The sequence below is a fragment of the Apium graveolens genome, chromosome 7 (assembly GCF_009905375.1).
Source record: "Apium graveolens cultivar Ventura chromosome 7, ASM990537v1, whole genome shotgun sequence".
NCBI classification, from domain to species: Eukaryota; Viridiplantae; Streptophyta; class Magnoliopsida; order Apiales; family Apiaceae; genus Apium; species Apium graveolens.
The window spans coordinates 37,098,737-37,112,209 of NC_133653.1; the positions used below are offsets into that span (position 1 = coordinate 37,098,737).

At 35.5% G+C, this 13,473-nt stretch overlaps 1 pseudogene; it reads left to right on the forward strand.

Annotated features, from left to right (window-relative positions):
- Positions 1-8,493: 8,493 nt before the first annotated feature.
- Positions 8,494-12,626, forward strand: LOC141672554 (protein SUPPRESSOR OF K(+) TRANSPORT GROWTH DEFECT 1-like; annotated as a pseudogene).
- Positions 12,627-13,473: the final 847 nt, after the last annotated feature.

Genomic DNA, 13,473 nt, shown 5'->3' on the forward strand with positions numbered 1-13,473 from the left:
TTGTTGGGTATGTAGTTGTAAAAGCATACAGAATCTACAATCTCATAACCAACATTGTTATGAAATCTGTACATGTTGTGTTTGATGATAAGAAGATTGAAGGACTGCATGATGAAGGTTTCCATGATAGCCTCAAATTTGATAATGTTGAGATAATTTGTGATGATAGTGATGATGAAAGTGATCAAGAAATAATCTCTAAGGAAAATGCAGAAAAGCCAGTAACAAATGAAGCACATAATTCAACATTCGTCGAAAGACCAAGTGTATCATCCGTTGAGAGACAATCTGCATCATCCGTCGAGAGGCAAAGATCAACATCCCTTGAGTCATCAATAGGAGTTGAAATACAGATCACACTCAGAAAGGACCCCAACTTCAAGTCAAAGATCCACAAACTTAGGGGGAGTTTCTTCTAATCAAAAATCAGTCACACATCAAGAAAACTATGAAGCCTCTTCATCTAGAGCTAATCTACCACATCAAAGAAAATGGACTAGAGATCACCCATTTGAACTTATTATTGGTGATGCAACTTCAAGAGTGCAGACTAGGAAAACAACTCAAGAAGAATGTCTATACATCAGCTTCCTGTCTCAGGAAGAGCCTAAAAAGGTAGAAGAAGTTTTGTTGGATCTTGATTGGGTTTTAGCTATGCAGGATGAGCTAAACCAATTTGAAAGAAATAAGGTATGGAAGCTAGTCCCTAAACCTAAAGGCAAGAATCCTATTGACATCAAATGGGTATTCAGAAACAAGATGGATGAAAATGACATAGTAGTCAGGAACAAAGCTAGATTGGTTGCTAAGGGCTACTGTCAACAAGAAGGAATAGATTTTGATGAGACATTTGCTCCTGTTGCAAAACTTGAAGCCATCAGAATTTTTCTAGCCTATGCAGCCCGTGCGAATTTTAAGGTCTATCAAATGGATGTTAAAAGTGCATTTCTGAATGGAGATTTGGAGGAGGAAGTCTATGTCAGTCAGCCTCCTGGTTTTGAAGACCCCAACTTTCCAAAATATGACTACTATCTTTTGAAAGCACTTTATGGATTGAAGCAAGCATCTAGAGCCTTGTATGACACTTTTTCAAAGTTTCTCTTAAAAAATCATTTCACAAGAGGTACTGTTGATAAAACTTTATTCTTTAGAAATGTTAATGGATCTAGTATACTTGTTGAGATTTATGTCGATGATATTATATTTGGCTCTACAGATGAGAAACTTTGCAAAAAGTTTGCCAAAATGATGCAAAGTAAATATGAAATAAGCATGATGGGAGAACTAACTTACTTTCTTGATTTACAAGTTAAGCAAGTTACTGATGGAATATTCATTAGTCAAACCAAATATATTTATGATCTTTTGAAGAAGTTTGACTTAATGAATTGCACATCTGCAAAAACTCACATGGCCATTGCCACTAAACTTGAATTAAACACTACTGAAAAGTCTATGGATATCTCAAGCTATAGAGGCATGGTTGGCTCACTTTTATATTTAACAGCCAGTAGGCCATATATAATGTTTGCTACTTGTCTTTGTGCTAGATTTCAGGTTGATCCTAGAGAATCTCACTTAGTAGCTATTAAGAGGATTTTCAGATATCTCAAATGAACACCAAAACTTGCATTTGGTATCCTAGAGATTCTAGTTTTGATCTAATTGGTTATTCAGATACAGATTATACAGGTTGTAAGATTGATAGAAAAAGTACAACAAGAACCTGTCAATTTTTAGGAAATAAGCTAGTATCCTGGTTTAGTAAAAAACAAAATTCAATCTCTACTTCTACAACTGAGGCTGAATATATTACATCTAGCAGTTGTTGTGCACATATTTTATGGATGAAAACCAACTGTTGGATTATGGTCTACAGGTGGATAAAATTCCTATTTTCTGTGATAACACAAGTGCTATTGCAATCACTGAAAATCCAGGACAACATTAAAGAACCAAGCACATTGACATCAAATACCATTTCATTCGAGAGCATGTCATAAATGGTACTGTGGAACTACATTTTATCACAAGTGAGAAGCAACTTGCAGACATCTTTACCAAGCCACTTGATGAATCCACCTTCACTAGGTTGATAAGTGAGTTAGGTATGCTTAATTACTCCTAATTGGTTTTGATATCTAAGCAATTTGAAATGCAGCCAGAATCAAATTTGATTTTTCTTGTCAAGGATGAAATTTTAGCTGTCAAAATTTACATCTCGACGGATGTTCATTATCCGTCGAAAATGAATATCCGTTGAATTTCATTATCTGTTGAAAAATCAAGTATTATTCTGGGTACTTTTTATCTGGACGGATATTTGTTTTATCCTCATCCGTCGAATTGCTTTAATCATAGCCGTTAATTATATGTATCATCGGTCGGATTTACTTACAGTCTGTAAGTATATTTCGATGGATAATCATTAGAATTTCGACAATTTATTTTATTTTTAAAGGGCTATTTTGGGCAAATTTCATTGTTTACTTTATTTTACTTTTTACTTTTTAACCATTTATTTCTGAGAAAGTATAAAAGACTATTTCATTTTCATTTTTACTTTAATCTTTCTCAAGCAATTTCTACTAACTCTCTGCGTCTCCAAAGCAAAAACTCTCTTTCTGCGATTACTTTCAATCACAGCAATGGCACCAGTAGTCAAGATCATGTCCCAAACTGGGTTTGTATATGAAAAGAACAACTTCATAGAATTGGTGAACAAGGAGATTGTTGCTTCTGAAGACTATCACAAAATGATGAATTTCATTCAAAGTTGCAAACTAAGTTATGTTATGCTGGAGTCTCCAGTCATCTACTGTGAAATTGTTGAGGAGATTTGGACAACTGCTATTTTCAATTATAAGGACAAAACCTTTACCTTCTCTCTCAAAGGTAAGGACCATTGCATTAATAGTGATACATTGCAAACATGCTTTAAACTGCCTGAAAATAACATTCTTGTTCCACACACAGACACAGATGTGAGCAACATGCTTACTTCTATGGGTTATTTTCTTAATCCCTCCAAGTTAGGTGAGGTTAAGAGAATGGGCCTTAGAAAAGAGTGGAGCTTTCTCTGTGATTCTTTTGTAAAGGCATTTTTTGGCAAGATTAGTAATTTTGATGCTGTTAGCTATTCTTTGTTAACATGCTTTATATGCACTATGCCATAAGTAGCCTGATGCAATGTTTTTTGAAAAGCGTTACAAGCATTTCGTTACAGTAGCTAAGAAATTTTTGTCCTATTGTAACACTACTGATTTAGTGTTACAATAGTTATAAATCTGGTGTTGCACGAGAGTGACCGTGTTGCATAACATGTACCTGGTGTTACATTAGCTACTTTTAAAAAAAAAAAATTAAACTGATTATATTATCATAAAATTTGAATTATAATTATATTCTTGGTTATTCATGATTATAGAATATTATATATGATATTATAATTTTTTTAAATATTTTAAATTTTGTCTAAAAATAAATAATATTATATTTTAATATGCATAAAATATTTTTAACATATACAAATATATTTAATTACATATTTTATTTATTAAAATTAAAATTAAAGAGGAAAACATCTACCGAGATGAAATTTTCGGGCGGTATTTTCCCCCTGTAGATGAAAACCCCTAAATTATTCTTCCCCCTAAACAAAAAATACACACATCTTCATACACTCTTCCTCTCGTCGCTCTTTTGAATTGAAATCTCTCTCTCACTCACTCTCTCTCTTGCACACTCTTTTCGAACTAAATCTCTCACTTTTTCCAAATTTTAATTGTAAGATTTTTATTAGTTTTTTGAATGATTTTGCAGGTGATTTTGAAGGAGTATTCAACAAGGTAATTGGGTAATTGGGGATTTGTTTTTCTTAATTGGGGTTTTATTTTGCAGGTTATTAGGACTTCAATAGATTAGGGATTCGACCTAACCAGGTTTTTATTTTGATTATCTAGAGGTTTTAATTATTTTGAGGTTTTTGGCTCTGTAGTTGATTTTACAATACATACTTAATGTATATGTATTATTGAGAAAACACGGAGAAAAGAAGTGGAAGTGTGATAGTGTTAAAACAAAGTTATTGCTCTCTGAACAACTTAACGAGAAATACATAAGTGTGCCTAGAAACCAGCAACAAGCCTACGTGCCTATAAAATAGTAACAATCTAATTCTTATTCAAATAAACTTTGACTGACTAACAACTACTTACCTAAATAATAGGACAACTTTATTCAAATCAAAACTAATGCTAACTACTTCATTTCCTCCTCTAAACTAAACTGTATTTCATTACAGTTAGTTTACTTCAGGTACTTGGCATACTCCCAACTGTTCTCTCATCCTTCAGAAAGACTCCAACTTCAATGGCTTGGTTAACACATCGGCAATTTGATCATGTGTACCACAATACGTCAGCTGTATAATTCCATTATTCTGCAGATTGCGCAGAAAGTGAAAACGCACCTCTATATGCTTACACTTACCATGAAAAACAGGGTTTGTGTCCAACTTTATAGTTGAGCTGTTATCACAAAAAATAGCAGTACTTTCATTGCCATCATAACCGAAGGTCCCCAGTATTCTCTTCATCCACACGGCTTAAGTTGAACATCTGGCGGCAGCTACAAACTCTGCTTCAGTTGTACTTAGAGTGACAATAGGCTGCTTTCGCGAGGACCAAGCTACTGCAGCTGAACTCAAAATAAACGCATAACCAGACGTACTCTTCTGATCATCGATGTCACCAGCATAATCACTATCAGTGAATCCGACCAGCTCCCTATTTCCATCCTTGTTATAAAATAGCCCAAAATCAGAAGTTCCTTGTAGATAACGTAAAATTCTCTTGGCAGCTAATAAATGAATCTCTGTTGGTCTGGACATATATCTACTGATCACACTGACTTCATAAGCAATATCAGGCCTTGTGGCTGTGATATACATCATACTACCCACCAATTGCCTATAATAGGTTCCACTCACCTCTGCACCATTTTCATCCTGAGAAATCTTGAAACCTGGAACAATAGGATTTTGAACAGCATTGCAATGCTCCATTCCAAATTTCTTTAAAACATCCAAAATATATTTTCGTTGACTAATAAAAATTCCACGATTAAACTGTGAGACTTCTATGCCAAGAAACAATCTCATTTTGCCAAGATCTGTCATATCAAATTCTTTCATCATTGAGTTTTTAAACTCAGTAACCACCTTCTCATCATCTCCGGCATATATCAGATCATCAACATAAACACTGACAGCCAGTAAATTACCTGTTTCGCCGACCTTGGTAAACAGTGTATATTCACTATTGCATTTCACAAATCCTTCTTTGTTAAAATATTCTTCAAGGCGATCGAACCATGTTCGTGATGATTGTCTAAGCCCGTACAATGATTTGATGAGTTTGTAAACTTTGTGTAGTTCATTTTTCACCTCATAACCTCTTGGTTTTTCATTATAAACATCTTCCTTCAATGTTCCATGAAGAAAAGCTGATTTAACGTCAAGCTGATAAACAGTCCAGCCTCTTTGTGCAGACAAAGCAAGAAGCATTCGAACAGTATCCATGCGTGACACAGGTGCATAGACTTCTTCATAATCGATTCCGTACTCTTGCGCATACCCCTTTGCAACTAAACGAGCTTTATATTTTTCAACCTCACCGTTTTCATTGAACTTTGTCTTAAATACCCATTTAACCCCGATCTTCTTTGCACCTGCTGGTAATTCAGTCAAATACCATGTACCATTTTTCTCGATTGATTTCATCTCTGCATCCATGGCTTCTCTCCACTTTGCATCTTTTACTGCCTCTTCATAACTTGTCGGATCTGTGCTTACAGATAGCGCCCAATTAATCTCAACATCTTCATCAGAAAAACCCTCTCCAGAATCATAACCCTCTCCAGGTACATAATCTTGCATCCAGATGGGCGGCCTTCTAACTCTTGAGCTTGTCTTGCTAGCTTGTTCTGGTTCATTATCTTGAGGCTCAACAGAATCATCTAACTTCTCATCATCGCCACATTCTAAATCAAACGCAATCTCCTTTTCATAATCTGTATCCCAATTCCACCTCCTATCTTCCTCAAAGATAACATCTCGACTTATGATTATTTTCTTTCCAACCGGATCATAAAGGCGGTAAGCCTGTGTCTCCTCATTTGTTCTTCCCAAGAGAATACAACTCTTACTCTTGTTTTCTAATTTCGTCCTTTGTGTATCTGGAATGTGCACATGTGCAACACATCCAAATACTCTGAAATGAGACACTGAAGGTTTAGTCCCACTCCATGCTTCCTCTGGAGTAATATTTTTCACAGATAAAGTAGGAGACCCGTTCAAAATATAAAAACTCCACGCGACAGCCTCGGGCCAGAATATCTTTGGGACACCTGAGTCAGACAACAAACTCCTCACCATATTCATCACTGTACGATTCTTTCGTTCAGCAACGCCATTCTGCTGTGGCGTATATGCTGCAGTCAACTACCTCCGAATTCCATTTTCTTTGCAAAAATTATGAAATTCATTGGAAGTGAACTCTTCGCCACGATCTGTTCTTAAACATTTAATAGCAAGACTTGTTTCTTTTTCAACATGGCTTTTAAATAGCTTGAAAGAATAGAACGCATCTGATTTGTCGTGCATAAAATACACCCATGATTTTCTAGTACAGTCATCAATAAAAGAAATAAGATACCTCTTACGACCGTTTGATATAGGAGTGATTGGTCCGCATAGATCAGAATGAACAAGCTCCAATCTCTCCGATGCTCTCCATGTGGTCTTCTTAGGAAACGGATTTCGATATTGTTTACCTTTCAAACAATCAGTACACACAGCTCCACTTTCATCGATCTCAGGAAGCCCAGTTACCATTTCCTTTTGCTGTAATGTCTTAAGACCTTTATAGCCAAGGTGGTCGTATCGTCGATGCCAAAGCTTTGTTAATTCTTGAGCTTCCGTATTCAGACAAACATCTGGCTTTATTTCCTTCTGTGATCGTCCTTCAAACAGCAAAGCGAACATTCTATTTGCAGTCATGTTTGCTTGAATAAGTTAACCCCTTGATGGATGATAAATTCGGCACTGATTTGATCTGAATAAGACATCTAATCCTTTCTCTTGTAATTGACCAATGCTAATGAGAGGATTCTTTAACTCCGGCACATAGTAGACATCCGAAAGAATAAAGCTAGTGCCTTTTAACCATAACTTTACGTTCCCTTTTCCGGAAACATCCATCTTGGCATTATTTCCAAGTCTCACAACGTGTTTAAAACTTTCATCGATATCATTAAATATAGAATGATCACCACACATATGATTACTACATCCAGAATCAAGAAACCATAAACCTTTAAAATTACCTCCGTTCATCTCTACAGATGCCATTAGCAATAGTTCCTCTGACTCGTCATGTTCTGCATAGTTGGCCCTCTTCTCCTACCTTGGACACTCATATTGATAGTGTCCAAGAGTATGACACTTGTAACATTCAACTGTGGCTTTGTCAAATGCTTGTCGGCCTCCTCCCCTGCCTCTACCTCCTCGATATGATACTCGTCCGCGTCTTCTTGAACTATATTTAGCTTCATGAGTAATCTTGAGTGCCTGCTCATCTTCATTATTCCTGTATTTGAATTTTTGTTCATGAACCAACAGTGAGCTTTGCAAAGCATCCACAGACAACTCATCAATATCCTTCGATTCTTCGATTGAACAAACAATAAAGTTCCATTTATCCGTGAGAGTTCTCAAAATTTTCTCAACTATCTAAGAATCCTGCATGTCTTCTCCACAATTCCTCATGTCATTTGCAATGATCATAACTCGACTAAAATAGTCTGCAACTGGTTCATCTCTCTGCATTTCGAGCACCTCAAAGTTCCTGCAAAGACGGTTGAGTTGAGCTTTATTTACCCGCGCGTTGCCCTGACACTTCATCTTCATGGAATCCAAAGCTGCTTTGACGTCTCTTTTTGTGTAATTGTTTTCAAAATCGTCTTATCAAGAGACTGAAACAAATAGTTTTTAGGCTTCAAGTCTTTCAGCTTTGATTCCTCTAAAACTTTCCGTTGTTCAGCCGTCAGCTTCTCTGGTTTGTCAGGCTGCTCGTAACCAGATTCCACCACATTCCAGTACTCCTTGGATCTCAACAAGTTTTCCATGACCATGCTCCAATGATCATAATCTCCATCAAATTTCGGAATAGCAGGTTGAGCAAAATTGCTATTTGCTTCTGCCATACCCTTTTCACTCTATATTGTTTACCTCGCTCTCAACTTATATATTCAGATATAGCTCTGATACCAAAATGTTAAAACAAAGCTATTGCTCTCTGAACAACTTAACTATTATTGATAGATAGCATTGGCTTATATAAAGCCTGACAAAACGAGAAATACATAAGTGTGCCGATAAACCAGCAACAAGCCTACGTGCCTATAAAATAGTAACAATCTAATTCTTATTCAAATAAACTTTGACCGACTAACAACTACTTACCTAAGTAATACTTACCTAAATAATAGGACAACTTTATTCAAATCAAAACTAATGCTAACTACTTCAGATAGATGCTTGAGGAAGTATGATGTGCAGTAGGGTTGGAAAGCGGAACTTTGTTTTCTAGGTTTGTAATTTGAGTTCTTTTGATACTGAGATACGTCTTTACCACTAGGCTATTTTTTTAATGATGTTATAAGTTAATTTGTTATTTTTATTAGTTTTTTCACATTGGGAAATTAAGTTTAGTTTGTTTGATTTTAATTTGTAGGAGAAATAGTATCAACCCAGCCTTCGAAGATTGGTGAAAATGATGTTGCTATGAAGGATGAAGCGGATGAGGCAGTTTCGGTTCCGGTGAATCCGCCTCCAATGCCATCGAGTCCGCTTCCGCCTAATAATCCCACAACCGGAGTATTGTCTCCTGTTATCATCAAGAGACCCGTCTTCCATAAAGCAATCCATATCAGTCTGGGCTATATCCTTGTCATCCCATTGCAGGTTTACAAGGTCAGTTAGTACACAATAGAAATCAGTTCACTGTAATATTGCTCCACACTTGCATAAGACTTGATGCTGGTTTGGTTTCCATTAGCCTCTCTTATTTTTCTTGAAAGTAAGCTCTTTGTTGCACTTTAATTGTTAAGATTTTGTTATGCTTGGACAGCTATAGTTTAGTCCACTACCAATTCTCGACTAGAAAAAGCTGAGTAATGTTTAAACTGGTGTTTGACAGGGAATATGGTTGCTAGCAAATGGTCTAAGTTTGTATCGGTCATATAATTGTTTACGACATATATTGTTATGCAGAGTTACACAGCCACCTTATCCTCTAATCTGATTGTTTCACGGTTACAACGTCCAACAGATAAACTTTATGGTATTGGTTTCCAGGATGGTTCTTTTGTGAAAGAAATGTTAACCAAGAGACTGAACTTTAATATGTCTAGAATCAAGTCTTATGCAAGTGTGGAGAAATATCAAGTCTTATCATGTACAAATTATGCGTCAAGTCAGATGAGGTCTCAAAAATAGTGTAAAAATTATTACTATGCACACTTGCATGAATCCTATTAGCTGAATGTATAACTTGTTTAAGAACTTCGATTCCTTAATCCACATCTTACTATCTTGTTCATTTGATTATCTATGTCTTTTTTATATAGATTTACTGATTAAAGAAAAACATCCTTGATGCTACATGTTTTGTTCCTTGGCTGCTGAGTTCTTTTTTTTTAATAATTCTGTGTTGTTATTGTATGCTCATAGTGGTGTGACTGTAGTTCAGCTCAATTACTAATATTCTGGATGCAAAGTTTAAGTAATATTGAGGATACGTTTTCTTTTTTAAATAAATGAATTTGAGTATTTTTCTTCTATTTGAATTAAGAGTATTTTATGTTTGCTGACTTAAATTGTTTGTTTAGTGACTTGCATCAGCAATGCTTCTAGGCTGATACTGCCTATGTTGTGTATAGTTCATATACTTCCAGAGGTATCAAGATTGCAAGTCTTAAGGGGTTATAATGGACATTATATAAAAGTTTGGAAGTTTATCATTCTAATTCTCAAAGCCTGACCAGCTTGTTACTGATGAAGGGATCTACATCCTTTCTTTTCTACATCACTCTTAGCAATTTCTGTTAAAAATCTACTCCAACATTTCATGCTCTTAACGTTGCATAATTGGAAACTACAAATACTACTGAATAATACTATGATTGTCTATGTTTACTTTCTATTGTTAATGCATGCTTTAATTTTCAGCTTTTTTCGATGTTATGAAGGCATTTAATGCAAACTTATCTCTCACATTTATGCAAAACTATCATTAGTGGTTTGGTTTGTTATGACTTTGTCAATATAAAAATCTATTGCTCTTGTAGAAGTATTTTTCATAATGTACATCAACTCAATCCAATAAGTTGGCAAGTGCCAACTGCTTCCTTAGTGCAGTATTTCTTCTTCAGATCCGGTTTCGAAGTGGATGGAAGAAAATGAAAAACTAGTATCAAATCTTTTTCAAATGGCTCGTGATAGTGCTCCTTCTATCATCTTTATTAATGACATAGATTCTTTGTGTGGACAATGTGGAGAAGGCAATGAAAGTGAAGCTTACAGACGTATCAAAACCGAGCTTCTTGTACAAATGCAAATGCAGGTATTTAAGTTACAAATTAACGGAGAACTGTTATATGATGAAATTTACTGCAGATACACTCTAAATTGACATGTGCAAATGGCTCTGCTAATTTATTACTATTTTTCTGGATGTGTTCGTTTTACATGTTTTATTATTTAATTTTATTGCCCGGACACGTTTTTCAGGGTGTGGGGACCAATGATGAGAAAGTTCTTATTCTTGCAGCTACAAATACTCCCTATGCTTTGGACCAGGTCTGGGGGTTCTATATGAAGTTCCCTATTTAGAAAATCTTCATCATAGTACTTTTAGTAAATGATAAATTTACAGGCTATTAGGCGAAGATTTGACAAACGTATATACATTCCCCTTCCAGAAGGATAGGCACGACAACACATGTTTAAGGTGAAGGGACTTATTGTATAGTTAATTTTCCAAAAGCAACTTTATACTTATGCTATCTAGTTGTTGTGATGTGATGTACATAATCAGGTGCACTTAGGAGATACCCCCAATGACTTGACTGAAAGTGGCTTTGAAACCTTGGGTTATAAACAGAAGGTTTTTCTGGTTCTGATATTTCAGTTTGTGTAAGCATTGAACCTAACAAAGTTATTTCATTAATGCTATTGGCCTTTTCCACATTTTGTTTTGATTTCTCAAAATTACTATTTTTTTGAAGCAGAACTGAGTTTTAGGCTCAATACGCAATATATTCAAATGTCTCTTTTATTAGGCCTAAATGCATTTTATTGCTGCCTGATCGGCCCAAGTCCAAATTTTTTTATTTTCTTATAATATCTTCAAAAGCCACCTAATTCATTTCTTATAAATACTATAAGAAATAGGGTGTACACTGCCATTTATTTGCTGGGGCTGGGCTTCTGGGCAGCGGAGTTTTACCTGAAATTCAGTTGTGGTAATTCAGCACAAAGAAAATTGAATTGTTTTAGTCATTAAATAAGCTTTACTCTTACTATTAGTCTGGCCTCAACCGTGGACCCGCTGATGCAGCATGAAAAAGGCAGTTCCATTTTTTTCTCGATACTTTCAGTTAGACCAGCAAATTCTGCAGTATCTAAGCTGACTTGGGCTAATAGTGAAGGTTTACTAATTGATTCTGCATCCTGTCTCTGACAAAGTTGTTTTATAAATAACCATAGCAGTTCTATGTAAATGATCATATGGTCTTTTTAATGATACCTAAGTATGTTACTACAGTTTATGTACTTACTTTAATCCTTAACTCAATCTTCCAGTTGCTGCTGTGGTCCTTCAGTTTGAAGTTGCAGTTATGCTCAAAGCCTTTGTTCCAACGGACACATCCATTAGAGTCGATGCACTGCCTTGTAGTGTTACCTTTCTCTCTAGCTCGTCGATATAGGTAACTTTTCTTAACTTTCCAATTTATCTGCACTTTAATGTAAAAGTTCTTCTTTTTTGTAATTTCTCTGATTGTAAAACCTTCAATCTCACTGATCGTAAGATGAAGCTATAGACCCATTAGTTGTTATTACAACCCGAAAATTCCATAAACATTCTAGTACATTAGTTGTTTTTGCACACACGGGGAATCATATTTATCTTGGAAAAATGTCTCAACTTGAAATCTATAAATGATACTCTGTGTTTCTTTGCAGGGATATCATACGCGGTAATCCGATGTTAAATGGAAAGGCATAAAAGGGTTAGAGAAAAATATAAAAGTTGAAGTTTAATCATTCGAATAAGCTATGGACTATTTGGACTGGGTTTGGTATCCAGTATCTTCGTCGTGGAGTAATCAAGGGCATCATCATGAAGTTGCAGAAGCTTTCGCTGTTGAATCTGACCAGTTCAATTTCTATGCTCATAATGGTTTAAAAAACATTGACGTACTAGATTTAGGTGCATCAACTAAATTTTGTTAATATAATATTATTGGATTGTGGTTGTAGTATATGAATTATGGTTTTAGTACTTTGGATGATGTTTTGGTAATATTGTGTATGGGATTGTTGCCTAAATAGGGCTATTATTTCAAATTTTATAAGATTAACTGTTGCATTTGCTTGTTATGTAGTGTTACATTCATGAATCCTACTGCTGCAAAAAAAGCACTACTGTTACATTACACACGCAGAGTGTTACATTTGACTAGGTGGGACCCACATTGAGGTCCACTGCTGTATAATAATTCGAATCTAATGTAACATCTATAAAACGTTACAATTGGAAATACGTTGTTACATTAGGGGTCTATTGTAATACTTTTCTTCCTGTTACAATAGATACCTAAAGTGTTACAATAGGGGCCTGATGTAATGCTCGCAAGTGTAACGCCCCTTAGTGTTACAATAGGTCTATTGTAATGCTTTTCTGACCTATTGTAACAGCAGAAAGACATTGCATCAGGCCACTTATGGCGTTGTGATGCTTTTGAGTGATAAGTATTTTAATTTTAGTAACTTTGTGATGTATGAGTTAGGGTATAAGCTGGGAGACATAAAGAAAAGATCTAAAAACATATATTATGCTAGATTGTTTATGGTTCTAGCTAACTTTGTTTCTGAAGATCTTATAATTGAGAACCCAACCAACAAGCTTGATTGTTGGTTTCAAGAAAGGAGAGTTATTGCTGATCTAAACAGGGCAAATCACCAGTGAGGTTCCCCTCAATTACTTGCCAATCATGGAGGAACCTCAGGTAAGTGAGGTAAACACTTCTGTCTCTGCTTCTACCCAACCACAAATTTTTTTGCAAACAACTGTGGCTATGACATCTGTGACAGTGACCAAACAAGTGCCTACCCAAGACACACAATCA